The sequence below is a fragment of the Engystomops pustulosus genome, chromosome 10 (assembly GCF_040894005.1).
Source record: "Engystomops pustulosus chromosome 10, aEngPut4.maternal, whole genome shotgun sequence".
In the NCBI taxonomy this organism is placed as follows: Eukaryota; Metazoa; Chordata; class Amphibia; order Anura; family Leptodactylidae; genus Engystomops; species Engystomops pustulosus.
Genome location: NC_092420.1, coordinates 86,001,791 through 86,028,324, shown reverse-complemented (window position 1 = coordinate 86,028,324; position 26,534 = coordinate 86,001,791). Strand labels below are relative to the sequence as shown.

Below are 26,534 nucleotides of genomic sequence, written 5' to 3'. Positions count from 1 at the left end.
CACAATTTTAAAGTTTAATCCCATGCTCAGTCGGATCGTCCGCCTAATTTCTGTCGCATGGAAGTCAGCGCCAAAGTTCGATCGTGTGTGACACAATCACCTTCTAAATAGCTGTCACAGTGGCGCAAATCCCGAATATTTCTAAAAGCCGACAAAAGTGGCATCCACAGGACCCTTAGTAAACAAGCCCCATGATGTAACACCACATGACAGAACCAGAGCTGCGCCACTCAAATCCGAAACATGTTACCTGTCCCCGTGTCCCAACGCCCCATCTATTAGAATGTATATACAGGCGGTCCCCTACTTAAGAACACCTGACTTACATACGACCCCTAGTTACAAACGGACCTCTTGATATTGGTAATTTCCTGTAATTTATCCCCAGGCTACAATAATCAGCTGTAACAGGTATCACAGGCGTCTGTAATGAAGCTTTAGTGTTAATCCTGGTTCTTATGACAATCCAACATTTTTAAAATCCAATTGGCACAGAGACCAAAAAACTTCTGGCTGGGATTACAATGATAAAATATACAGTTCCGACTTACATACAAATTCAACTTAAGAACAAACCTACAGACCCCATCTTGTATGTAACCCGGGGACTGCCTGTATATATATAACCATCCCACAGGGGGATTGTAATAAAATTGGCACTTTTTCACAATTTCACCAAAAGACCAGTCGCGATCCAGCGGCGGGTTCTCCGACGCTGATTCGGGTCTGCCGGGATTCACTAAGGTAGTGCGCCCGATGTCCACCAGGTGTCGCTGCTGCACTGAAGCCCGCCGGAGTTCACCATCCTACCCTTGGTGCAGGTAAGTGCTTGTCAAGCGACACTTTTTTTTTTTTTAAATACGGCGGTTTTTTCGAATCTGTCGGGTTTTCCGATGGCCACGCCCCCGATTTCCGTCACATGCATGCCGGCGCCGATGCGCCACAATCCAGTTGCGTGCGCCAAAAACCTGGGGCAATTCGGCGCAAAACACGATTCGAGCCATTCTACGGCATATGAAATTTTTTCGTCTTTCTATATTTTGACCTCGGACAACAAAGGCGCAGGGTTCACCCCTGTTGACGCCTCGCGGTGACTTGTAATGTCATGTTCTAGATTTGGATATATCCGTGACAGCGGACATGTAGGACCCCTCTCTCCCTGGGATACAGGGGCTGTTTTACTAAGGGTCCGCGGATTTTCCAACGTTTTCGGGAATTGCGCCGCTGTGACAGGTTTTTAACAGGGAATTGTGTTTCACACGATCGGATTGTGACACAGCTGCGCTGCTTTCGTGCGACAGAAATCGGGGGGGCGTGCCATCGGACGATCTGACAAATTTGGACTGAGCGTGGGATTTAACTTTCAAATTGTGTCGCAATATCAAGCACTTACACGCATCAGGAAGAAGAAGGTGAACTCCTGGAACCTGAGTGGGGAAGCGACACATGCAGGATATCGGGCGCACGATCTTAGTGAATCGCGGCAGAGTGCATGATCCTCGGACTTTTGGGGAACGCGTCAGGACAGGTAAGTAAATGTGCCCCAAACAGTTTTATAAACTAAAGTGAAAATCTTGTGGTGCAGAGAAGATCTCATCCTGCACCTCCCCCGTAGCTGCTGCTGTCACCCCCAATCACTGTCTGTGTACAGATAAATCCGCAGCATTGTCATCATAGGCGCCAAGAACATCCCGAGAGCATCCAATCCTGCAGGACACGGCTGCTTGTATCGGTGATTATGGAGAAATTCTTCTGCAGGACACTGCTGCTCCATATGGAGGTAATAGCCAGAGGTTGGAGGGAAGGGAGACAGCGCCCTCTTGTGGGAGATTTCTGGAAATACGATTCATAGAATCAAGCGGATTTTATGGTATTGATTCGCCAACAACGACTTATATAGAAATATATATGTAAAAAAAAAAAATCATGTAAACCAGTAATGAGGCTTTGCTGGACGTATTGTCATAAACGGCAGATAATCTACGTAAGCGGCGCTGCAGTGTAAAGTATCAGCAAACATATGGAAATGATAGATCCTTAGGATCAAGTCCTGAAATTACTCCTGGACCTTCTATGTGAACTTTGCATTAGGGAGAAATCACATGCAAAACTGTACCCCCAAAATAACAATTCTGGCTCTGGCCCTAAATCTTAGCAGTCACAATACGCCTCATATTGCGATACCGTACTTTGAGACTGGGGTCCTTTGGCCTAACATAACAAATTATTCTGGGGGGCCACTCTTCCTCATCTTCCAGGAAATAGACCCTATTAGCCTCCAAAATATGTTGTTACCATAAAGCTGTAATGCAGTAACAGATCAGTGTTGCCCCATAATTCTTGAAGTGATACATTATAATATCATCTCCTAAAATCATGTAAAAATGTGCTGCCAATGTCCTGGTTCTACATGGACAACTATGGGAGATGTTACTAGAATTACCCAGGGGAATAACTTGTAGGTGCAGGGTCAGGATACACCCAAGAGCCTTGCTGCATGTTCTGTCTTTACCACGGATGAGGAGACACATGGAAAAACCTTCCTAAAAAACTCCTCAGTCACATTTAAGTGAATGGAAATGACTTTCAATAACAAGCAACTCGTTAAAACACTGTGGGGGGTAATTATCAGGGTTTCTGTGCCACATCAATGACGTAGACGCCCTGAAATAATTGCAAAGTCTACCTTATAGCGAGTGAAGGGTGGCCAGACGGGCGGTGGGTTAAATTGGAGGTTAAAGAGGCCTGAACCCCGGGTGTGATATGGGCTAAGCCAGAAAATACCCCCCAAACCAGAGTGTGCCCCCATCGGTGACCGTGTGATAAACACAAGAATTACTGAATTTTTCTACATGTTATTGGAGTTTCAGCTCTGGTAAGTTAAAGGGGTTTTCCCACGAACTAAAGTTAGGCCCTATCCACTGGATAGGATCTAACTGGCTGATCAGTGGGGGTCTTAGTGCTGAGACCCCCACAGATTGCAAAAATGAGGGGTCTGCCGGACTAATGGAGCAGACGGGTGCGTATGACCGCTCTGCTCCATTAATCTCTATGGAGCTGACAGAGATCAGTGAGCGCTGCACTCGGCAATTTCCGTCAGAGATTAACTTTAGCTCGTGGGAAAACCCATGTGCTTCCGCACACATCACATCACTGCCAGGCTTCGTTCTCACATGGAGGTTTTCTGATGCAGTTTTGTGGAAGGTGCGGATACTAATGGGTCAGAACATACAATGGAGATGCTGCTTCTCCTCTTATAAAAAAATGTCCCAGTGTGAAGATAATTTCTCATAAATGTCACCATTGTGTCCCTTAACCCCTTAAGGACGCAGCCATTTTGTAGCTTAAGGCTCAGCCCGATTTTTTGGATTCTGACCTGCGTCGCTTTATATGGTTATAACTTTTGAACACTGTTACTTATCAAAGCGATTCTGAGATAGTTTTTTCCCCACATGTTGTACTTCATTTTAGTGGTAAATTTTGGCTGATAAGTTTTGTGTTTACTTACAAAAAAAAAGCAAATATGATAAATTTTTTGAAAAATTTGCCATTTTCGAAATTCAAAATCATTGCGTTTTCAGGCAGATAGATTTACCACCTAAATAAGTTGCTGAATAACATTTCCCATTTGTCTACTTTACATTTTCATAATTTCTGAAATGTCGGGATAATTTATTTTGATGTCACGCGGCTTACAAAAAGAATATCGCTTTTCCGGATTTTCAAAATTGACTATTTTGGGGATAAATACAGTTTTGAATGAAATTTTACATATTTAGCATCAAAACCCCCTATATAACCAACCCATTTTCAAATCTGCACCCCTCAAGCTATCAGAAACAGCTTTTACAAAGATTGTTAACCCCTTGAGATCTTCATAGTAATTGAATCAAAATGGAGGTGAAATTTAGAATGGTCAAATTGTTCCCTTATACGTTCATTTAGCACTAAAATTTACACATTTCCAAAATATAAAAAGAGAAAACCCACCATACAATTTGTTCTACAATTTCTCCTGAGTACAAAGACCCCCCACACGTGGCCGTTACTTGTGTTATGGGGGCACAGCGAGGCGCAGAAGGGAAGGAGCACCCTGCAGCTGCCAGGATTTTAGTTTCCTCATTGGCCCCTTTTGAAGGCTATAACATTTTCGCTTTTTCGTTATTTGGGCCATGTGACGGCATTTTTTTTGTGGGATGAGATGCTTTTTCCATTGTTACCATTTTGGGGTTAGTATCACCTATTGTTCCTAAATTGTGAAAATTTAGGAACTTTTTTTGAGGGCAGGAGTAGAAAAGCATCAATTCTGTACTGGATTTTTTACTTTTTTTTTTTTGGTGTTCACCGTATATCCTAATAATCCTGTTATCTTTATTCTATGGGTCGATACGATTACGGGGATACCAGACATGAATATATTTTCTTACGTTTTACTAAATTTGTCAAACAAAACCCTAATGTGGGGACAAATCTATCATTTATGTATTGCCGTCTTCCAAGTGGCATAACATTGTTACTTTTTTGGCTACGGAGCTGGTTGATGGCTTATTTTTTGCGGGACATGTTGTACTTTGCACCAGTATCATGTCGGAGTACACATGGTTTTTTTATCACATTTTATAGCATTTTTTGTGGGATTGAATAGCTAAAAATCATAATTTTTGGAAGGTTTATAGCAGTTTTTTTTTACGGCGTTTATCGTGGGGGTTCAATAATGATTTACTTGTATTCTACGGGTTGTTACGGACACGGTGATACTAGATATGTGGGGTTTTTGTTATGATTTAGACTTTTTTGGGGTTATATGTCTCTTTATATGTTATGGGGCTTATGGGCATTTTTATTGATTTATTACTTTATTTTTTATTGAATAACATTTTTTTTTTAACTTTTTCACTTTTTCCACCATGGGAAATGACCAAGCAATCATCTGATTGCTTGTTCATGATAATACTCTGCAATAATCATGTATTGCAGAGTATTATCAGTGTCAGCCTATGCACTTGCATAGGCTGGCACTATGCCAGTAAGATGACGTCACAGACGCCATCTTACTGGCAGTGCCTGCAGGCAGTGCTGGGGACCAGATCGGACCCCAGCACTTCCATAGCAGCGATCGGTGCCCCCCGAAAACGGTTGCGGGGGGCCGATCGTGGGGGAAAGACACCCCAGAGACATGTTAGATGCCGCGGTCGTGCTGACCGCGGCATTTAACGGGTTACACACCCGCGATCGGAGCCGACTCCGATCGCGGGTGTTACACTGGGGTGCCGGCTATTAGTTACAGCCGGCACCCCGTGTTTCCCCATGCCGGTTCGGCTCTGATCCAGAGCCGAGCCGGCATAAGCGCCGTGGCGGATATATCCGCCACTGAGCGCTAAGTCACTGGCGTGAAGGGGTTAAAATAAAGATAGTTTCCTTGGATACAACAGTTTACGGGCATGTGGTGTAAACATGGCGTTGACGCTGTTTTTAATGTAAGCACTGTTTAAATCAGTGCAATGTTAACACTACGTAAATGCAACGTGTTGAATCGAGGTGTGGAAATGAGGTGTAAACATAACACCTTGATGTAAACTCAGTGCAAACATCACACTGACATCACATTTACATAAATGAGGTGTAAACATGTTCAAAGTGCATGTAAAAAAACTGTTTACAATAATGTGATGTTAACACAATGTTAACGTGATGCAAATGAAAAGTGTGGGAATGTAGGCTAATATTGCCTTCTCATACAGCTTACATAAATCTTACAACAGATCCAACCCCACAGATATGTAACACAGCTTCATGTTACTATATACATCCCCCTGCGGACGGGTCCCATCTCTGTATCTGACACCAATAGGTGCTCATAGCTCCCTCTTTCTCACTGCTCTGTCCCTGTTCCAGTCCTTACTGTAGTCCCGGTATTATATTCATGAATTACCAAGATTGGAGTAAACAGTCATTGTTATCTCCTCATCCCTTAGAGCAACAGATTGCGAGAGAAAATTCAGGAGGTACTTACTTTCTGATACGGGACTACAGATCTGGATGTGAATAGAGTATCATAAATGATATATTGGCAGATTGATACTCCAGTCACATCCAGAGCAGATCATCTGAGATGATATAGTTGTAGATAGATGATTACATCCAATACCAATAGAAGTATTGGATGTTTTTGATTAGTAATAGGAGCTGTTTATTTAGTATTGGGTTTTCTCTTTTTTGGTATTTACTGATATAAGCTTCAGCTCTGGATGTGACTGGAGTATCAGGGATTATATGATGACAAGGATAAGACTGCTGGTCTGGGTGTGACTGGAGTATCAGAGGATCTAATGGCAGATATAAGACTGCAGCTCTAGCTATGACTGGAGTATCATAGATGAGTTAATGCCTCTGCAACAATGTTTGTTAAGTATGTGTCAAGCATAAAACTTCAGCTCTGGATGTGACTGGAGTATCATAGATTATATAATGGCAAGAATAAGACTGCTGCTCCTGGTGTGACTGTAGTATCACATATGATCTAATGGCAGATATAAAACTGCAGCTCTAGCTATGACTGGAGTATCATAGATGAGTTTATGCATCTACAACAATGTTTGCAAAGCATGTGTCAAAGATAAAGCTGCAGCTCTGGAAGTGACTTGAGTAAGTTATCTTAAATTATGAATTTCCTTCATTGCCTATAGCAACCAATCAGAGCTCATATTATTGATCTTTAAAAAAAATAGAAGCTGAGCTATGATTGGTTGCTTTGTGCAACCCGGCAACTTGCTAAAGATACAAGCAAACTGCTACAACAGCCAATAGACCATAATGGCTCCTATAGTTTGGCATTAGGTTACTATGGGTATTTTGGAAATTTCAAGTCAAAACAAAGTCTATGATGTTCCACAGGTCACAGGATGTGGCTGGGAAAATTTCTTAATTGTAAATGCGATGGTAAAAACACATACCTGCACATACATTCATAGATGCACATATATATATACAGACACATATATACATACACATACATTCATACAGACTCACATACAGACTTGCTACTCTTTGTCCAATCAAGAAATGAAGCACGGTCCAGCCTGGTTCCAAACTCCAATAACTTCTTTATTCAGTGCATAAATAGCAATAAAAGTTTCCACTCAGAAGGACGATTCAAGCCTACGCGTTTCGGACAGCACACCTGTCCTTAGTCATGGCTAACACTTGGTATCATACACTTCCAATTTATAATGGAAATACACTCCCCTACCTTTACCATACCTCCCCTCACCCATACGTCATTTCCTATCCCGCCCCTACAATAGCTAGATATACAAATAACGTACTAACAATGTATTTAACAAGTGAGGAGGATCACAGAAAAAATAATCATTGCTACTCTTTGTACATTTTTATTGTATATTTTTTTGAATTCATATTTTACTTTTCTGATGCAGTTGATGCTACATGTGGCCTCCTCTTCCTCAGGAGTTCTGATCTGGGATGGACACATCTTGCTCATAGTTTATGTGCCTTGGAGATAGTTTCCAGGTGGTCCGTCCTCAGTTGGGAAAACTTGCAATCTCCAGGACCTGCAGAGAAGCTTGTGACCTCTAGGCCTGCTTGTTCCATATGTCTTCTGGCTTCTTCTCATCCTCTCATGCAGCGGCTGGTGGATCTCCAACCCTCAGCACTGGGTAAAAGACATGTTTGGTTCCCTGGTTTGGAGACCTCCATGGTGGGAAGACGTTCCTCACTGTCACTGCGGGTGATGTGGGAAGCAGAATGGGTGCACTCGAGCCATCGCCCTCATTGGTGGCAGTGGTGGAGCTGCTCCTGTAACCATCGGCCAGGATCAAGGTCTTCTCATTCCACAGTATTAATACTGAAGCAGCAGAGGAGGCACCTGATGAACCTGCAGGGGATAAGAGCGGATTGTAAGATGGGACTGGTGGTGTCTGTGGGGACTGGTGCGGAGGGTCTACGCGAGGGGTAGCAGGTGAGATCACTGGGGTCATCACTATGGAACAGGTCCTGGAGACACAAGTGGATTATAGGAACACCCCACACACAATCAGCTGGAATGACAGGGCAGAAATCTTTAGCTCTATGTGTCGTTATAGGGCAGTTGTGAAGGGTGTGATGCAATGTCATGTACTTACCTGGATGGTGCTCTGTTGTCTCTGGAGCTTCTGCTGTGGAAATATAAAAAGTTCATAAGTATGAGGAAGAATAGGGCGCAACACATGGGGAAGTACATTATATCACCCTGTCTGCCACCACTAGGGGGAGCTCTCTGCAGACTGATTTATTATATTCTTCTATAGGAGCAGTATAAATCCCTATGCAGAGAGCGCTCCCTATTGACCACAGCAGGTAACAGAGGATAAGGAGTCACTCACTTGTCCTTGTCCTGACTTCTCCTTCTCTGCCATCGCGGTTTCCACCACCTCCTTCTCCTTCTTAAGGAAAATACATAGATAAATAGATAATCACAGATAGATAGTAGATATCAGTCCCATGTGCATGTATGTATGTGAACCCCTTCTCCTACCAGCAGTGTAAATGACGTCCTATTTCTCCTATATACTTACGGGATGGACTCCTCGCTGGGCCAGGCCTGACGCAACTCTTGCCCCAAAGGTCTACAATAGAAGACACAGAGATGAATGTATGGACTCTGATGACATCACTGTATATATGTATAATGTCTGTATATCTGGAGTCTGCACTCACCTCCCCGCACTCTCAATGATGTCCTCTATCTGTATCTCCTCCACTTCCTCCTCTTCCTCCACAACTTCCTGTTCTTCCTCCTTCTCCTCCATCTCCTCCTCTTCTTCTTCCTTGCTGTATGACATAGATTATATCTTTATTAACAAATCTGTATTATATTCTTTGGGGTCTTAAAGTGAAAACATTTGTCCCCCCCTGGACTCCAGCAGCCCTGGATTATATACTTACATGGTCTCCAGGGTGAAAGGACAAAATTTGTACAATGTTCTTATCCTGTAAAAGAAAATACAGCGCTGATTACTGGAACTGCCCCACACATGTCCCCTATATACCCCTCATATACACCCCTCTTCCACGTATACCCCTCATGCCCCCCAAATACTGCTCATGTACCCCATACACCCCTCATGCCCCCAAATACTGCTCATATGCCCCATATACCCCTCATGTTCCCTGTATATACATTATGCCCTGATCTACTGCTCTTGCCCTCCCTAAATTACTGCAGGATCGCCCCCCCCCCAGCCTAATTTCCCCCCAGTAATAATCTATATCTATAATGTTGTGTAATCTAAGATGCTGATATATAATTAACCCCTTGGATAGGAAGTAATTTGCAGAGAAGTATAATTACCGTACTGGGAGATGCGCCCCTCTCACACGCTGCCTCCATCTGTTGGGGGAATGATGACGTGTACAGGTCAGAATAGTCTCACCCACAGACACGATACAATGTAACATCTCTGTATATTTATATGGTAACATCCACATCATCCATTCCCCGCTGTGGTTTATGTACCAGACCCAGGAGGAAATGCATAATGTGACCTGATTGGTTACTTTGGACAACTGCGTCATGTCAACGCTGTCACATGGTGCGTTCTTGGACAGTTCTTGGGTCATTTTTGGTGTGTTTTTAGACATGCGTTACTAAAGTAAGCAGCTCCTAGTGCTTGAAGAAACGCCACAGTGTTACAGTGATAGCGTTACCGGAAATCTCCGGTAACGCTATCTAACAATGCGGCGGGGTACAATGTAATCATCGGACCACTCGCAAAGTGGTCCAATGTATTCATGAAGGGGTGGTCCGGGGCGCTGCCTCTAAACCGGACCGCCCCGCTCGCTCCATAGGCCAGCGGTGACTGCCCCTAACCACGCCCCAACCCAGCCCCCTCATGAATACATCAGACCGCTTGGCGAGGTTTCCGGTAACGCTATCCTTCTAACACTGCAGCGTTTGTTCAAGCACTAGGAGCTGCTTACTTTAGTAACATCACCTAGTGCCGAAATTTTAGGTGACAGGTCCTCTTTAAGTAAAATTTACTGTGATATACATACATCATCTGCTCATATCTCTCCTCCTGATCTTCCTCCTCCTGCCTGATGTTCTCCTCCTTGATGTTATCTGTATCTTCCTCCACCTCCATCTTCTCCTCCTTCTCCTCATCCAAGATGTTATCCCTCTGCTCCGCCACTTCCCTCCACTCCTTCACCAAGATGATAACTGGCTGAACCTCCGCCTCCTTCTCCTCCATCTCCACGACTTCTTCCGTCCTACAAGTGAAGAGGACAAGGATTGTCTAGAACATTCTCTATAAGCTCCACAAGCCAGTGATGGCCGGTGATACAGGGTCCCCGGGTATAAACATCCCCCCAGAGATATCAGACACATTGTACATTAATAGGAAAGATGAACTTACCTCAAAATCACTCACCAAAATCACTCACTAAACTCTCCAACAACAACTCTACAAAACAGGGAAAGTAAAGAGGTGGCCATTACTGAAGAGGAGGAGACAAGAGAGAAGAGAATGAAGGACACAACAGGAGCTGAGGACACAGCGACTTACCTCCAACACCTACAGAAACCCTCAGGGGTGTGTCAGTTCCGCAGCTTCTTATATACCAACGTGAAGTCATAATGTGGGGGGAGGAGCCAAACTCAATATTCCATGACATCACAAGCAGCAGCTTTTCTGTAGCAGTAAGGGAACCAATCAAAAAGCAGGATGTTACAATGTGGGAGGAGGAGCCAGCAGCTCATCATTCCGTGACATCACAGAGAGGTCAGAATTCTCTCCTCTCTGCAGTTCTTCAATGTTAACTCCTTAGTAACCAGAATATTTTATGAGCATCCTTTAATTTTCATTTTTATTTTTTCCTAAGTTTGAATTTTAAAAACCATAATGTTCTTAAGAACAAACCTATGGAATCTACCTATGGAGCCCGGCGATTGCCTGTATACATAGCGTGTAAAGTCAGTTCCTGGTATATAGTCCTAGGTGTATACTGAACATACAATCCAGCACAATATACAATGGGAACGGAAAGTATTAAGACTAGAGATGAGCGAGCACTAAAATGCTCGGGTGCTTGTTATTCGAGACAAACTTTTCCCGATGCTCGAGTGCTCGTCTCGAATAACGAGCCCCATTGAAGTCAATGGAAGACTCGAGCATTTTTCAAGGGGACCAAGGCTCTGCACAGGGAAGCTTGGCCAAGCACCTGGGAACCTCAGAAAAGGATGGAAACACCACGGAAATGGACAGGAAACAGCAGGGGCAGCATGCATGGATGCCTCTGAGGCTGCTTAATCGCACCATTATGCCAAAATTATGGGCAACAGCATGGCCATGACAGAGTGACCGAATGAGGCTAGATAGCATCTAAAACATCCAATAATTGACCCTGACACTATAGAAGACGGCATGCAGAGGCAGCGGCAGCAGCGGCAGGCTAGAGAGTGTCATGGCGACATACCCTAAATGGACTCAGGCTTCAAACCAATGGGTGGCAGAGAGGAACCAAAGGAGGTGAGCAAGAAGCGCTGAAATGATTTCCTATGTGAACAAAAGGTTGACGGTATATTTAGTCGATAACACAGCATGGTGGCGACATAGTGACCAAGTTCCATAACGTATCTGGTGAAACACCCGAAAAATGAGCCTGACACAGCTCGTTTGATAAGGGGACGACATGTGGAGGCAGCCATGGAGACGACTTCCATGATTAAGAGTGACAGTATGGGGCATTCATATTGCTTCTATGATTGAAACTTCAGGTCTCCAGCATGGCGGCGACAGATGGGCCGAGTTCCACTATGTATCTGGTGAAAAACCCGAAAATTCTGCCTGACACAGCTCGTTTGATAAGGGGATGATGTGCTGCATATCCTCTCGCGCTCCAGCGTCTGGGGTATAGACAGTTGAAAGTTGCGCATGGAGACATTGGTGGACGCTGTGGAGGATCGTGGAGGCAAAATGGACAGGAAACAGCAGGGGCAGCATGCATGGATGCCTCTGAGGCTGCCTAATCTTGGGATGGAGCTGGCGATCCGCTGCCAGGCGAGCTTTCGCCTGTCCAAGCCCCTGTCTCTCGGCTCCTCCCCAAACAGCACTTCTAAGAACCTTTTGTATAAGATCAAGTGTAGTAGTGTTCTTATAAGTTTGGGATATGGCGGGTGAGGGGAATGTAAACAGATGCGCAAGAAGCGCTGAAATAATATCGGTAAATGATAAAAGTTTGCCATTATATTTTGTGGATAACACAGCAGGGTAGCGACAAAGTTAACAAGTTTGATGTGGAAGCCATGAAAACAACCCAAAATTCTGCCTGACACAGCTCGTTTGATAAGGGGACCATGTATGGAGGCAGTGAACTAGTAGTAGATTAAAGGTGCTGCAGTTAAAACTATGTTAGTTGGATCTTGGGATGGAGCTGGCACTCCGCTGCCAGGCGAGCTTTCGCCAATCCAAGCCCCTGTCTCTCGGCTACTCCCCAAACAGCACTTCTAAGAACCTTTTGTATAAGATCAAGTATAGTAGTGTTCTTATAAGTTTGGGTTATGGCGGGTGAGGGGAATGTAAACAGATGCGCAAGAAGTGCTGAAATAATATCCCTAAATGGTAAAAGTTTGCCAGTATATTTTGTGGATAACACAGCAGGGTAGCGACAAAGTTAACAAGTTTGATGTGGAAGCCATGAAAACAACCCAAAATTCTGCCTGACACAGCTCGTTTGATAAGGGGATGATCTATGGAGGCAGCTATATGGACAACGTGTGGAGGCAGCTAAAAAGACGACGTGTGGAGGCTGCTATGGAGACAATTTAATTTGGATAGTGCTTGTATGTGGCAGTCCAAAAAAGTTTTCAAACCAGAGGAGCAGGTAGGTGGTCCTCCAGAAAAATTAAATAGATTGAGTGCCTGTATGTGGCAGTCCAAAAAAGTTTACAAACCAGAGGAGCAGGTAGGTGGCCCTCCAGAAAAATTAAATACATAGAGTACTATAGCTAGAGCCAGTTGGCCCTGGCAAAAAATAGCCAGTTTCCTCTGCTTTAGTGTACAAAGAGGAGGAGAAGGAGGACAATGAGGAGGAGGAGTGCATACATTATTCAGGTTGAGCTTCCTTCACCTGGTGGAGAATGGAAATCCTGAGAAATCCAGGCTTTATTCATCTTGATAAGCGTCAGCCTGTCAGCGCTGTCAGTCGACAGGCGTATACGCTTATCGGTGATGATGCCACCAGCTGCACTGAAAACCCGCTCGGACAAGACGCTAGCGGCAGGGCAGGCAAGAACCTCCAAGGCGTACAGCGCCAGTTCGTGCCACATGTCCAGCTTTGAAACCCAGTAGTTGTAGGGAGCTGTGTGATCATTTAGGACGATGGTATGGTCAGCTACTTACTCCCTCACCATCTTTCTGCAAAGATCAGCCCTACTCTGCTGAGACTGGGGACAGGTGACAGTGTCTTGCTGGGGTGACATAAAACTGGCAAAGGCCTTGTAAAGCGTACCCCTGCCAGTGCTGGACAAGCTGCCTGCTCGCCTACTCTCCCTCGCTACTTGTCCCGCACAAGTACGCCCTCTGCCGCTAGCGCTGTCAGAAGGGAAATACTGTTTCAGCTTGTGCACCAGGGCCTGCTGGTATTCATGCATTCTCACACTCATTTCCTCTCCAGGGAAGAGAGTGGAAAGATTTTGCTTGTACCGTGGGTCCAGGAGAGTGAATACCCAGTAATCGGTGCTGGAATAAATTCTTTGAATGCGAGGGTCACGGGATAGGCAGCCTAGCATGAAATCTGCCAAATGCGCCAGAGTACCAACGCGCAAGAATTCACTCCCCTCACTGGCCTGACTGTCCATCTCCTCCTCCTCCAACTCCTCTTCTTCTGCCCATACACGCTGAACAGTGAAGGACTGAACAATGGTCCCCTCTTCTGTCTCGCCAACATTCTCCTCCTCTTCCTCCTCCACCTCCTCCGATATGCGCTGAGAAACAGACTTGAGGGTGCTTTGGCTATCAACAAGGGAATCTTCTTCCCCCGTCTCTTGTGACGAGCGCAAAGCTTCCGACTTCATGCTGACCAGAGAGTTTTTCAACAGGTCAAGCAGCGGGATGGTAAGGCTGATGATGGCGTATCGCCACTGACCATCTGTGTTGACTCCTCAAAGTTACTCAGCACCTGACAGATATCAGACATCCACGTCCACTCCTCATTGTAGACTTGAGGAAGCTGACTGACCTGACTACCAGTTCTGGTGGAAGTTGACATCTGGCAGTCTACAATCGCTCTGCGCTGCTGGTAAACTCTGGATAACATGGTTAATGTTGAATTCCACCTCGTGGGCACGTCGCACAACAGTCGGTGAGTGGGCAGTTGGAGGCGGCGCTGCGCTGCCCTGAGAGTGGCAGCATCTGTGCTGGACTTCCTGAAATGCGCACAGATGCGCCGCACCTTCGTGAGCAGATCAGACAGATTGGGGTATGTCTTGAGGAACCGCTGAACTATGATCAGGCATGGCACATGTGTCAGTCTGCCGAGTTGCAGAGCTGCCACCAGGTTACGGCCATTGTCACACACAACCATGCTTGGCTTCAGGTTCAGCGGTGCCAGCCACAGATCAGTCTGCACCGTGATGCCCTGTAATAGCTCTTGGGCGGTGTGCCTTTTATCGCCTAGGCTCAGCAGTTTGAGCACCGCCTGCTGTCGCTTAGCGACGGCACTGCTGCTGTGCCTAAAGCTACCGACTGATGGCGCCATGCCCACGGATGGTAATTCGGAGGAGGTGGTGGAGGAGGGGTGGGAGAAGGAGGAGGCATAGTAGGCCTGGACCGAGGTAAGCCCTGCAATCCTCAGCGTCGGCAGTATATGACCAGCCCCAGGGTCAGACTCGCTCCCAGCCTCCACCAAGTTAACCCAATGTGCCGTCAGCTGCCCAGCAGCACTCGTCCAAGTGTCCGTGGTCAGGTGGACCTTATCAGACCTTGTCAGAAACGGCGTTGGTCAGGGCATGGATGATGTTGTCTGACACGTGCTTGAGCAGGGCTGGGACGGCACATCGGGAAAAGTAGTGGCGGCTGGGGACCGAATACCGAGGGGGGGCCGCCGCCATGAGGTTTCGTAAGGCCTCGGTCTCTACCAGCCTAAAGGGCAGCATCTCCAGGCTAAGCAATTTGGAAATGTGGAAGTTGAGGGCTTGGGCGTGTGGGTGGGTTGCGCTATACTTCCTTTTGCGCTCCAGCGTCTGGGGTATGGAGAGCTGAACGCTGGTGGATGCTGTGGAGGATCGTGGAGGCGAAGATGGGGTTTTCGCACGGGAGGTGTTTGGGCCAGGGTCCTGGGCAAGGGGCTGACTAGCAGATGACACAGGGGAAGGAGCAGTGGTGTGCCCGGCCGGAGGTGAACGGGCTTGGTGCCATTGAGTGGGGTGTTTAGCATTCATATGCCTGCGCATACTGGTGGTGGTTAAGCTGGTAGTGGTGGAACCCCTGCTGATCCTGGTTTGGCACTGGTTGCACACCACAGTCCGTCGGTCATCCGGTGTTTCTTTAAAGAACCTCCAGACTTCTGAAAATCTAGCCCTCGCCACGGGAGCTTGACTACGTAAAACATTTGGCGCTGATGCACCAGCTCTGGCCCTGCCTCTCCGTCTGGCCCCACCACTGCCTCTTCCAACCTGTTCTGGTATAGGACTCGCCTCCGTCTCAGAAGCACTGTGTTCACCCGGCCTATCAACCCAGCTTGGGTCTGTCACCTCATCATCCTCCGATCCCTCAGTCTGCTCCCCCCTCAGACTTTTTTTTTTTTAAACAAAACGATGCTATCCTATTGCTGTGGCTAGTTTCTACGAACACACTGACAGCACACAACTGGATTTTGTGCTGTACCTGATGACTTTGAGTTATAAAAAAAAAGAAACGTAAAAAAAATAAATAAATCAGCAGACTGTGCCTAATTCAAATCAAACCCCTAATAAATTGTCCCACTTCGGTGTTTGAGGTGGATATGCATGTCACTAAGAGCTAAACACAACGGTCGCAAGTCTCCCTGCAAATTCCTCACAATATGGTACTAGCTGCACTACTAGTGGCAGCAAGCCCAGCCACAAGCAAACCAAAAAAAAGGAAATATATAACGTCATTGTAGCCCTAAGAAGAGCTGTTGGGTTCTTGTAGAATCACTCCTGCCTAACACTATTCTAATAGAACACCCTAACGCTTTCCCTGACCAGCAGCAGCTCTCTCCCTAGCGGCATCCAGACACAGAATGATGCGAGCAGCGCGGGCAGGGGCTAGTCTATTCCAGGGTCACCTGATCTGGCCAGCCAACCACTGCTATCGACGTGTAAGGGTACCACGTCATGCTGGGTGGAGTGCAGAGTCTCCTGGCTTGTGATTGGCTCTGTTTCTGGCCGCCAAAAATCACAACGGCGGGAGATGCCATTTTCTCGAGCTGGCGAAATACTCGTCCGAGCAACGAGCAGTTTCAAGTACGCTAATGCTCGAACGAGCATCAAGCTCGGACGAGTGTGTTCGCACATCTCTAATTAAGACCCCTTTAAATGTTTCACTCTTTGTTTCATTGCAGCCAAGTGGCGAGATCAATAAAGTTCTTTTTTTTTTGCTCATTAATGTGCCCTCTGCCCCCATCTTGACAGAAACTTTTTATTTTTTTTTTGCTAATATTAAACAAAGTAATTGGCCCCCGGTGATAAGTATTCGGCCCCTTTGCTCAGTTATGAGTAGAAGCGGCTTTGGAGCTGGTGCAGCCAGGAGTCTTCTTGGGAAGATGCTGCAAATTTTTTAGCCCTGGATTTGGGGATCCTCTGCCTCTTCCTTGCGGATCCTCTCCAGGTCCCACAGGTTGGATGGGAACGTTGGTGGACGCCATTTTAAAGTCTCTCCAGAGATGCTCCATTGGGTTAAGGTTCGGGCTCTGGTTGGGCCAGTCAGGGATGGTCACAGAGATGTTCTGAAGCCTCTACTGTGTTATTTTAGCTGTGGGCTTAGGGTCATTGTCTTGTTGGAAAGTTTGGCCCAGTCTAAGGTCCAGAGCACTCTGGAAGAGACCTTCAATTGCAACTAGTCGTCCTGCCCCCTCCCATCCCTGATCCGGAATGTCTGCCGGAATGCCCATCTGGCGCGATTCATGAAGATCGTGCGCCCGATATCCTGCATGTGACACTTCCCCGATCAGGTCCGCCGGAGTTCACCATCTTCCTCCCAGTGTATGTAAGTTCTTGGCTTGCAACACAAATTGATTTCTTAAATCCCACGCATAGTCTGAATCCGTCCGACCGTCCGATGGCCCGCCCTCGATTTGTGTCATGTGAAAGCCGGCGCGATTGCAGCACAAAACGATTGCATGCAACACAATCCACTGTGCAATCCCCGAAAAGATCGGAAACCCGACCAAAATGTGGCCGTGGGACCCTTAGTAAATAAGCCCCTGTATGCGGTTTTCATATGTTTTACACTTAGGAGAGGCTTCCATCGGCAGGTGGAGACTGCAGTGATAGTTATGGAACTTTCTCCCATCTCTCTACTGCATCTCTGGAGCTCAGCCACATTGATCTTGGGGTTATTCTTTACCTTTACCACCAAGGCTCTTCTCCCACAATTGCTTAGTTTGGCTGGACAGCCAGGTCGAGGAAGAATTGTGTTCATCCCAATCCTCTTCCATTTAAGGATTATGGAGACCACCATGCAACAATTATTTTGTAACCTTGGCCAGATCTTTACCCTGCCACGACTCTGAGCTCCAAGGGCAGTTCCTTAGACCTCATGATTCTCATGTTTTTTGACATGCACTGTGAGCTCTGAGGTCTTATATAGACAGGTGTGTTCCTTTCCTAATCAAGTCCAATCAGTTTAATTAAACACAGATGGACTCCAATGAAGGAGTAGAACCATCACAAGGATCAGAAGGAAATGGACCGCATGTGAGCTAAATATGAGTTTCATACTTATAACCATGTGATATTTCTGTTTTTCTTATTTAACACATTTGCAAAAATATCTACTTATAAATATCTCTTATTATGGTTTTTTTTGTCAAGATGGGGTTCAGAGTATAATTTATATAATTATATTAATGAGCAAAAAAAGATCTTTTTTGATCTAATTCAATTTTGAGGAATCAGAGCTATGAGATTAGGCACCTAATATGGAAATTCATTCACGTAGGAGGTTCAGCCTTGGTACAGCCCACCTGACAATACAGATTAGTATCACAGATATAACATCACTGATAACTCAATGATTGAGGAGGTTAGAAAAAAAAAATCCAACTGTGATCAAATCAGTGGAACAGCATTTATTATAGGATTCACAGAACTGGGGTTCTGTATCTTACCACAGCTTAAAGGACATCTACCACCAGGATGAAGAATTGTAAACCAAATACACTTACGAGGGCGAGGGCGAGGGTGTCCAATTACTGCAGGGGTCAGAGGCCGTGGTCCTGGGCGGGGTGAGACACCACCTGCTGACGAGGGAGCAGGGGAACGCCGCAGAGCTACACTCCCTAGCTTCATGTCTCAAGTTACTGGGACTGGTGGTAGAGCACTGTTTAGGCCAGAACAGTGCGAACAAGTGATGTCGTGGATTGCGGACAATGCTTCTAGCCATTTGTCCACCAGTCAGTCTTCCACGCAGTCCACCCATGTTACTCAAGTGAGCACTCCTCCAGCTCCTCCACCTCAGCCTCCTTCCCCCCAGTCTGCCCCCTCCCAAGAAAATTTGTCATTTGAGGCGGCATACTCTGAGGAACTGTTTTCTGGACCCTTCCCAGAGTCACAAATCACTTGTCCGGTTGCTGCTGAGCTCTTTCCCGATTCCCAGTTTTTCCACCGGTCGCAGTCCGTGGGTCATGATGACCTTCTTGACGTAGTGGAAGAAGTGTGTAAAGAGGTGTCGGACGATGAGGAGACACGGTTGTCAGACAGTGGTGAAGTTGTTGTCAGGGCAGGAAATCCGAGGGGGGAGCAGACTTGAGGGATCGGAGGATGATGAGGTGACAGACCCAAGCTGGGTTGATAGGCCGGGTGAACACAGTGCTTGTGAGACGGAGGCGAATCCTATACCAGAACAGGTTGGAAGAGGCAGTGGTGGGGCCAGACGGAGAGGCAGGGCCAGAGCTGGTGCATCAGCGCCAAATGTTTCACGTAGTGAAGCTCCCGTGGCGAGGGCTAGATTTTCTGAAGTCTGGAGGTTCTTTAAAGAAACACCGGATGACCAACGGACTGTGGTGTGCAACCTGTGCCACACCAGGATCAGCAGGGGTTCCACCACTACTAGCTTAACCACCACCAGCATGCGCAGGCATTTGAATGCTAAACACCCCACTCAATGGAACCAAGGCCGTTCACCTCCGGCCGGGCACACCACTGCTCCTTCCCCTGTGTCATTTGCTGCCTCTGCTAGTCAGCCCCCTGCCCAGGACCCCGGCACAAACACCTCCCGGGCGAAAACCACACCTTCGCCTCCACGTTCCTCTACAGCGTCCACCAATGTTTCCATGCGCAGCGTCCAGCTTTCTATACCCCAGACGCTGGAGCGCAAGAGGAAATACAGTTGCAACCATCCACACGCCCAAGCCCTCAACGTCCACATCTCCAAATTACTCAGCCTGGAGATGCTGCCCTTAAGGCTTTTAGAGACCAAGGCCTTTCGCAACCTCATGGCGGCGGCCGCCCCTGGGTATTCGGTCCCCAGCCGCCACTACTTTTCCCGATGTGCCGTCCCAGCCCTGCACAAGCACGTGTCATCCGTGTCCTGAGCAACACCGTTTCTGACAAGGTCCACCTGACCACGGACACGTGGACAGAGTGCTGCCGGGCAGGGCCACTATATATCGCTGATGGCACATTGGGTTAACTTGGTGGAGGCTGGGACCGAGCCTGACCCTGGGGCTGGTCATATACTGCTGACGCCGAGGATTGTGGGGCCAACCACGGTCCAGGTCTCTCAGGCCTACTATGCCTCCTCTTCCGCCCACCCCTCCTCTACCTCCTCCTCCGAATTACCATCCGTGGGCATGGCGCCATCAGTCGGTAGCTCTAGGCACAGCAGCAGTGCCATCGCTAAGCGACAGCAGGCGGTGCTCAAACTGCTGAGCCTAGGCGATAAAAGGCACACCGACCAAGAGCTATTACAGGGCATCACAGCGCAGACTGATCTGTGGCTGGCACTGCTGAACCTAAAGCCAGGCATGGTTGTGTGTGACAACGGCTGTAACCTGGTGGCGACTCTGCAACTTGGCAGACTGACACATGTGCCATGCCTGGCCCATGTGTTAAATCTCATAGTTCAGCGGTTCCTCAAGACATACCCCAATCTGTTTGATTTGCTCACGAAGGTGCGCCGCATCTGTGCGCATTTCAGGAAGTCCAGCACAGATGCTGCCACTCTCAGGGCAGCGCAGCGCCGCCTCCAACTGCCCGCTCACCGACTGTTGTGCGACGTGCCCACGAGGTGGAATTCAACACTAACCATGTTATCCAGAGTTTACCAGCAGCGCAGAGCGATTGTAGACTGCCAGATGTCAACTTCCACCAGAACTGGTAGTCAGGTCAGTCAGCTTCCTCAAGTCTACAATGAGGAGTGGACGTGGATGTCTGATATCTGTCAGGTGCTGAGTAACTTTGAGGAGTCAACACAGATGGTCAGTGGCGATGCCGCCATCATCAGCCTCACCATCCCGCTGCTTGGCCTATTGAAAAACTCTCTGGTCAGCATGAAGTCGGAAGCTTTGCGCTCGTCACAAGAGACGGGGGAAGAAGATTCCCTTGTTGATAGCCAAAGCACCCTCAGGTCTGTTTCTCAGCGCATATCGGAGGAGGTGGAGGAGGATGAGGAGGAAGAGGAGGAGAATGTTGGCGAGACAGAAGAGGGGACCATTGTTCAGTCCTTCACTGTTCAGCGTGTATGGGCAGAAGAAGAGGAGTTGGAGGAGTTGGAGGAGCAGGAAATGGACAGTCAGGCCAGTGAGGGGAGTGAATTCTTGCGCGTTGGGACTCTGGCGCATTTGGCAGATTTCATGCTAGGCTGCCTATCCCGTGACCCTCGCGTTCAAAGAATTTATTCACTCTCCTGGATTCACGGTACAAGCAAAATCTTTCCACTCTCATCCCTGGAGAGGAAAGGAGTGTAAGAATGCATGAATACCAGCAGGCCCTGGTGCACAAGCTGAAACAGTATTTCCCTTCTGACAGCGCTAGCGGCAGAGGGCGTACTTCTGCGGGACAAGTAGCGAGGGAGAGTAGGCGAGCAGGCAGCTTGTCCAGCACTGGCAGGGGTACGCTTTACAAGGCCTTTGCCAGTTTTATGTCACCCCAGCAAGACACTGTCACCTGTCCCCAGTCTCGGCAGAGTAGGGCTGATCTTTACAGAAAGATGGTGAGGGAGTACGTAGCTGACCATACCATCGTCCTAAATGATCACACAGCTCCCTACAACTACTGGGTTTCAAAGCTGGACATGTGGCACGAACTGGCGCTGTACGCCTTGGAGGTTCTTGCCTGCCCTGCCGCTAGCGTCTTGTCCGAGCGGGTTTTCAGTGCAGCTGGTGGCATCATCACCGATAAGCGTATACGCCTGTCGACTGACAGCGCTGACAGGCTGACGCTTATCAAGATGAATAAAGCCTGGATTTCTCAGGATTTCCATTCTCCACCAGGACCTACCCGGTCCTCTGTTTTAAACAATTTTTGGGAGTGCCACATACAGGCACTCAATCTATTTAATTTTTCTGGAGGACCACCTACCTGCTCCTCTGGTTTGAAAACTTTTTTGAACTGCCACATACAGGCACTATCCAAATTAAATTGTCTCCATAGCAGCCCCCACACGCCGTCTTTTTAGCTGCCTCCATACATCATCCTCTTATCAAACGAGCTTTGTCAGGCAGAATTTTGGGTTGTTTTCATGGCTTCCACATTAAACTTGTTAACTTTGTCGCCACCCTTCTTGCGCATCTGTTTACATTCCCCTCACCCGCCATAACCCAAACTTATAAGAACGCTACTACACTTGATCTTATACAAAAGGTTCTTAGAAGTGCTGTTTGGGGAGTAGCCTAGAGACAGGGGCTTGGATTGGCGAAAGCTCGCCTGGCAGCGGAGCGCCAGCTCCATGCCAAGATCCAACTAACATAGTTTTAACTGCAGCACCTTTAATCTACTACTAGTTCACTGCCTCCATACATGGTCCCCTTATCAAACAAGCTGTGTCAGGCAGAATTTTGGGTTGTTTTCATGGCTTCCACATCAAACTTGTTAACTTTGTCGCCACCCTGCTGTGTGATCCACAAAATATACTGGCAAACTTTTATCATTTACCAATATTATTTCAGCGCTTCTTGCGCATCTGTTTACATTCCCCTCACCCGCCATATCCCAAACTTAGAAGAACGCTATTACACTTGATCTTATACAAAAGGTTCTTAGAAGTGCTGTTTGGGGAGGAGCCGAGAGACAGGGGCTTGGACAGGCGAAAGCTCGCCTGGCAGCGGACCGCCAGCTCCATCCCAAGATTAGGCAGCCTCAGAGGCATCCATGCATGCTGCCCCTGCTGTTTCCTGTCCATTTCGCCTCCACGATCCTCCACAGCGCCCACCAATGTCTCCAGGCGCAACTTTCAACTGTTTATACCCCAGACGCTGGAGCGCAAGAGGAAATACAACACATCATCCCCTTATCAAACGAGCTGTGTCAGGCAGAATTTTCAGGTGTTTCACCAGATACATAGTGGAACTCGGCGCGTCTGTCGCCGCCATGCTGGAGACCTGAAGTTTCAATCATAGCAGCGCAATATGAATGCCCCATACTGTCGCTCTTAATCATGGAAGTCGTCTCCATGGCTGCCTCCACATGTCGTCCCCTTATCAAACGAGCTGTGTCAGGCTAATTTTTCGGGTGTTTCACCAGATACATTATGGAACTTGGTCACTATGTCGCCACCATGCTGTGTTATCGACTAAATATACCGTCAACCTTTTGTTCACATAGGTAATCATTTCAGCGCTTCTTGCTCACCTCCTTTGGTGAAGCCTGAGTCCATTTAGGGTATGTCGCCATGACACTCTCTAGCCTGCCACTGCTGCCGCTGCCTCTGCATGCCGTCTTCTATAGTGTCAAGGTCAATTATTGCATGTTTTAGATGCTATCTAGCCTCATTCGGTCACTCTGTCATGGCCATGCTGTTGCCCATAATTTTGGCATTATGGTGCGATTAAGCAGCCTCAGAGGCATCCATGCATGCTGCCCCTGCTGTTTCCTGTCCATTTCCGTGGTGTTTCCATCCTTTTCTGAGGTTTCCAGGTGTTAGGCCAAGCTTCCCTGTGCAGAGCCTTGGTCCCCTTGAAAAATGCTCGAGTCTCCCATTGACTTCAATGGGGCTCGTTATTCGAGACGAGCACTCGAGCATCAGGAAAAGTTTGACTCAAGTAATGAGTACCCAAGCATTTTAGTGCTCGCTCATCTCTAATTATAATATCATCTCCTAAAATCATGTAAAAATGTGCTGCCAATGTCCTGGTTCTAAATGGACAACTATGGGAGATGTTACTAGAATTGCCCAGGGAATAACTTGTAGGTGCAGGGTCAGGATACACCCAAGAGCCTTGCTGCATGTTCTGTCTTTACCCCAGATGAGGAGACACATGGAAAAACCTTCTTATAAAACTCCTCAGTCTCAGTTAAGAGAATGGAAATGACTTATTTATAAGGGCTTCTTAAATCGGTTGTAGGATCCACTGGATAGGATCTAACTTGCTGATCAGTAGGGGTCTTAATGCTGAGACCCCCACAGATTGCAAAAATGAGGGGTCTGCCGGACTAATGGAGCAGACGGGCGCGTATGACCGTTCTGCTCCATTAATCTCTATGGAGCTGACAGAGATCAGTGAGCGCTGTGCTCGGCAATTTCCGTCAGTTCCATAGAGATTAACTGTAGTTCGTGGGAAAACCCCTTTAAGTGAGAAACCTAAGTGCTTCTGCACACATCACATCACTGCCAGGCTTCATTCTCACATGGTGGTTTTCTGATGCAGTTTTGTGGAAGGTGCGGATACTAATGGGTCAGAACATACAATGGAGATGCTGCTCCTCCTCTTATAAAAAAATGTCCCAGTGTGAAGATAATTTGTCATAAATGTCACCATTGTGTCCCTTAAAAGAAAGATAGTTGACCTTGGATACAACGGTTACGGACATGTGGTGTAAACATGGCGTTGACGCTGTTTTTAATGTAAACACTGTTTAAATCAGTGCAATGTTAACACTACGTAAATGCAACGTGTTAAAACGAGGTGTGGAAATTAGGTGTAAACATAACACCTTGATGTAAACTCAGTGCAAACATCACACTGACATCACATTTACATAAATGAGGTGTAAACATGTTCAAATTGCATGTAAAAAAACAGTTTACACTAATGTGATGTTAACACAATGTAAACATGATGCAAACGAAAAGTGTGGGAATGCAGGCTAATACTGCGTTCTCATACAGTATTCTGCCACAGATATACGCTGGAGAAGACCCTGATAGGTTGGGAGTGAAGTCTCCGTATAAACTGGATGGTAGATAGTAGAACTCACTGACATTCATTCCACAGCATTGCCATTTGCATGAAGGGAGGATGCAATGGATGTGCTTTAGGTTCAGTTTAATGCCTTTACTTTAGAAATGACATGCCATGCGGTCAAAACACATTTGGGGGAGATTTATTAAAAGTTTTTGAGGTAAATCTGTTCTAGTGGCCCATGGAAACCAATCAGAGCTTAGCTTTAGTTTTGTAAACAGCTGTGGGAAAATGTAAGCTGAGCCCTGATTGGTTGCCATGGGTAACTAGAACAGATTTACCTCAGAAACTTTTGATAAATCTTCTCCATTGCTACTGCACAGTGAGGATGAACATGTCTGCTACAGTCACAAATGGAGGACAGCATGAAGAAGGAGGAAGTGATATCACTGAAAGAGGAGGAGAAACTGGGTAACAGTGCATGATGGGATAGCTAGCTTAAAGATACAGCAAGCAAATTATCAAACAATAAAAACTTTGACCACTAGGTGGCAGCATGCATAACATGAGAATGAACATATCATTGCAGACTGAATGTACAATTGACAACCAATAACAACATATGACAGGCTGTCACAGCATACTCCCCGTCTGAAATCCCTGGATTTCACTGCGTATAAAGATCAGACATAATGTAAATGTCCTTTGGTTTAGAATGATGATTCTGAACCCTGCAAACAAATGCAAATAATCAAATGACAATAACTGGAAAACTGCTGATCAGGAACAGTTCAATGGTAGATAATCCAGCTTGCAGCAAGCCACTGTCCCTGGCATAGTTCTGTGTTGAATGAGTCAATGTACTTGCATTGTCCTTCCTGCTTGACTTATTCCTCAACTGGTATCAAGAGGACAGTCTCAGATATAGGCCTAATGAATGTCTTGGGGACTCCTTGACATGTGGTGGTAACTTCCACCTTATCATCCTCACTAGAAGAGATTTTAGAGATGAGCCCCATGGGCCAAGAATTCCTTTCCACTTTCTGGTCCTTCATCAGGACAAGATCTCCCACTTGCAAGTTTGGTTTGACCTGCTGCCACTTTCTTCGTCCTTGAAGAAGAGCCAAATACTCCTTTTTCCATCTGCTCCAGAAGCAATTGGCCAAATGCTGAACATGTTTCCACCGTTTCTGATAGATGTTACCAGATGAAAGCTCTTCAGGTGGACTAGGAACAGTTCCGAGTTTCTGAGTGAGGAGAGTTGCTGGAGTGAGAAGAACAGGAGATTCAGGGTCTGTAGATAAAGGGACAAGAGGTCTTGAGTTGACAATAGCAGACACCTCAGCCAGGAAGGTGGTTAAGGTTTCATGGGTGAGCCTTGAGGAGTTTAAGTCTCTGAACATGGAGTCCAATATCTAACGGGTGATGCCTATCATTCTTTCCCATGAACCACCCATATGAGAGGCGTGTGGAGGGTTAAAGACCCACGTACAACCATTGTCGGCCAAGTAGTTTTGAACTGGCTTAGCATCTATCTGCAATTCTCGGCAGGCACCTGTAAAGTTGGTCCCACAGTCAGATCTCAGTTGCTTTACTGGTCCTCTGATGGCGAGAAAACGTCTTAAAGCATTGATAAAACTGGAAGTGTCCATGGACTCTATAACTTCAATGTGTATAGCACGTACACTCATGCATGTAAACAACACTGCCCATCGTTTGCTCTCAGCGTGACCACCTCTGTTTCGGCGTGCAGACACTGCCTATGGTCCAAAAACATCCAGACCAACATAGGTAAACGGTGGCTCAGTGCTTGTCCTGTCAACTGGCAAGTCCGACATTTGCTGTTGTTGCAATTTCCCTCTTGACTTGCGACATGGAACACAGTTGTGAATTATGTGAGCAATCCGCCTTTTTGCTCCTACTATCCACAGGCCTGCGGCTCTTAAAGCACCCTAGGTAAAATGTCTGCCCTGGTGCTTGACCCTTTCGTGATGATGCCGTATGAGCAATGT

General features: G+C 46.8%; 1 long non-coding RNA gene across 1 annotated transcript; it reads right to left on the bottom strand.

The window, feature by feature from the left end:
- Positions 1-8,812: 8,812 nt before the first annotated feature.
- LOC140104401 (uncharacterized) lies at positions 8,813-10,112 on the bottom strand. The gene is made up of 4 exons (XR_011850313.1): positions 10,054-10,112; positions 9,350-9,388; positions 8,944-8,988; positions 8,813-8,829 (listed from the first exon to the last, which is right to left on the bottom strand). It is a non-coding gene; the product is annotated as an uncharacterized lncRNA (long non-coding RNA).
- Between the last annotated feature and the right edge of the window lie 16,422 nt (positions 10,113-26,534).